At 39.5% G+C, this 2,999-nt stretch overlaps 1 pseudogene; it reads left to right on the forward strand.

The window, feature by feature from the left end:
- The first annotated feature begins 1,516 nt into the window (after positions 1-1,516).
- On the forward strand, positions 1,517-2,432 carry LOC116528325 (annotated as a pseudogene).
- The last annotated feature ends 567 nt before the right edge of the window (positions 2,433-2,999 follow it).

A 2,999-nucleotide genomic window follows, 5' to 3' on the forward strand; every position in this document is an offset into this window, starting at 1 on the left:
TTTGGGCATATACCCAGTAATGGGATTACTGAGTCAAATGGTAATTCTACTTTTAGTTCTATGGGAAATCTCCAAACTGCTTTCTACAGGGGCTGAACTAATTTACATTCCCACCAACAGTGCATAAGCATTCAGGGAGGTACTTTACCTTTGTTTTATGTAGTCCTCACAACAACCCTTCAGGGAAAGTATTATTATCCCCAAGCTCTCAAAGAGGAAACTGGTTTTGAGAGATTTAATAACTTGACCAATTAGTAGTTAATGGCTGAAACAGAATTAAAATTAGATCTGTCTACTCCTTGCAACATTTGCCTTAATACTTTTTCTTTCTTTCCTTTCTCAAGCCTCTTCATTAAGTCAGTTTCCAATCTCTCCAGGTCTTTTTGAAGGCGGCATGGTAAGAAAAGCAAAAAATAAATAAAAAACAAATGTTATATCAAACTATTGTGAATAAAAAAATTCTAATTTGTTTGTGGGAATGTAAATTGGTACAACTATTATGGAAAACAGCATGGAGGTTTCTAAAAAAGTTAAAAATAGAACTACCATATGATTCAGCAATCTCACTACTTGGTATGTATCCAAGGCATATGAAATCAGTGTGGTGAAGAGTTATCTGCACTTCTGTGTTTATTGCAGCGCTATTCACAATAGCCAAGATATGGAATCAACTTAAGTGCCCATCAAAGAATTAATGGATAAAGAAAATGTGGCATATATAAACAATGGAATACTATTAGCCTAAAACAAACAAACAAGAAACCCTGTTTTTTTTTTATGACAACTGGATTAACCTGGAGGACATTATGTTAAGTGAAATAAACCAGGCATACAAAGACAAATATTACATGTCCTCACAGTGGAGTGTAAAAAAGGTGACTTCATAGAAACATAAAGTAAAATGGTAGAGGCAGGGGAAGGGAGCTTGAGATGTTGGTTAAATGACACAAAATTTTAGTTAGGAAGAATGAATTCAAGAGATCTAAGTGCAGCATGATTAAAAAAAGTCTATTAAAATTAAAAATATGGAACAAATATATTTTTCAGGTACACATTTTTAACACATATGACAAAAATGTTAACAACCCTAATATATAAGGGGTGTTTATACATCAATAAAAGTACTTCCATAGAAAAGACAAAAGACCAATTAACACGAAAAACTTCTCTAGCAATCAAAAATATAAAAGAGAGATGTCGTTTTCATTTCCCAAATTGACAAAGATTTAAAAGATAAAACCCAATGTAGGTGAGAATGAGGGCAATAGATCCTCAAATTTTCGATTATTAAAAATGGTGTTTTAGAAGAATACTTAATGAAAAGGAAAGATGCTTGCCATGTATTAGTAAGAAAAGCATGTAGAAAATGAATGCAGTTACTCTCTGCTCTTCCCATTAGACAGACAGCAGCATCTTCTCATGCAACACCAGCTGCATCCCTGAGACACCATGGTGAAGGTGAAAACCAGAGTAAATGAATTTGGCCATATTGGGTGTCTGGTCACCAGGGCTGCTTTTCACTTTGGCAAAGGGGATACTGTTGCCATCAATGACCACTTCATTGACCTCAACTACATGATCTACGTGGTCCAGTGTTATTCCCCCCATGGCAAGTTCCATGGCACCATCAAGACTGAGTACAGGAAGCTTGTCATCAATGGAAATCCCATTACCATCTTCTAGGAGTGAGATCCCACCAAAATCAAATGGGGTGATGCTGGTGCTGATTATGTTGTGTAGACCACTGGCATCTTCAATACCATGAGAAGGCTGGAGATGTTTTAGAAGAGGGAGCCAAAAGGGTCATTATCTCTGCCCTCTCTGCTGACACCCCCTTGTTTGTGATGGGCATGAATCATGAGAAGTACAAAAACAGCCTCCTGTACCACCAACTATTTAGCCCCCTTGGCCAAGGTCACCTGTAACAACTTTGGCGTCATGGAAGAACTTATGACCACAGTCCATGCCATCACTGCCAACCAGAAGACCCTGGATGGCCCCTTTGGGAAACTGGCGCAATGGCCATGGGGCTCTCTGGAACATCATCCCTGCATCTACTGGTGCTTCCAAGGCTATGGGCAAGGTGACCTCCAAGCTGAATGGGAAGATCATTGGCATGGTCTTCCATGTCCCCACTGCCAACATGTTGGTCATGGACCTGACTTGCTATCTGGAGAAACCTGACAAATATTATGACATCAAGAAGGTGGTAAAGCAGGAATTGGAGAGCACCCTCAAGGGATCTTGGGCTACACTGAGCACCAGGTTGCCTCCTCTGACTTTAACAGCGACACCCACTCTTCCGCCTTCAATGCTGCGGCTGGCATTGCCCTCAACAATCACTTTGTCAAGCTCATTTCCTGGTAGACAATGAATCTGGATACAACAATAGGGTGGTGGACCTCATGGCTCACAAAGCCTCCAAGGAGTAAGACTCCAGACCACCAGCCCCAGTGAGAGCATGAGAGGAAGACAGAGGCCCTCAGCTGCTAGGGAGTCCCTGCCACACTCAGTTCCCCACCACACTGAGAATCTCCCTTCCCCACAATTTCCACACAGACCCCCTGAAGAGGGAGGGGCTTAGGAAGCCCCACTTTGTCATATACTTTCAATAAAGTCCCCTGTAATCAAAAAATTAATTAATCAAAATGTATTGAATACTAATTATGCTAAGAAGAGTCAATTCCTGCTTGCTTTTTAAAATATAATTCTTCATCATTCAACTTGAAATTCCTGCCCTTGAAGAGCTAAACTCATATAGGAGAAACTAACATTTTCTTCCTCAGTATTTTAATATGAAAAATTTGAAACATATAGAAGAGTTAAAAGAATTTATACACCACCTGAATTCTTCAATTAACATGTTGCCACATTTACTTTGTCACATATCCATCCCTTCCATCTCTCCATCAATCCACTTTTTTTTACTTTGCAGAATTTCAAACTAAGTTGCAGCTATTCATAACCCTCACCCCCTAAATGCTTGAGTATGCATATCA

The sequence above is a fragment of the Sapajus apella genome, unplaced genomic scaffold, assembly GCF_009761245.1.
Source record: "Sapajus apella isolate SASKATOON/1434 unplaced genomic scaffold, GSC_monkey_1.0 scaffold58, whole genome shotgun sequence".
NCBI classification, from domain to species: Eukaryota; Metazoa; Chordata; class Mammalia; order Primates; family Cebidae; genus Sapajus; species Sapajus apella.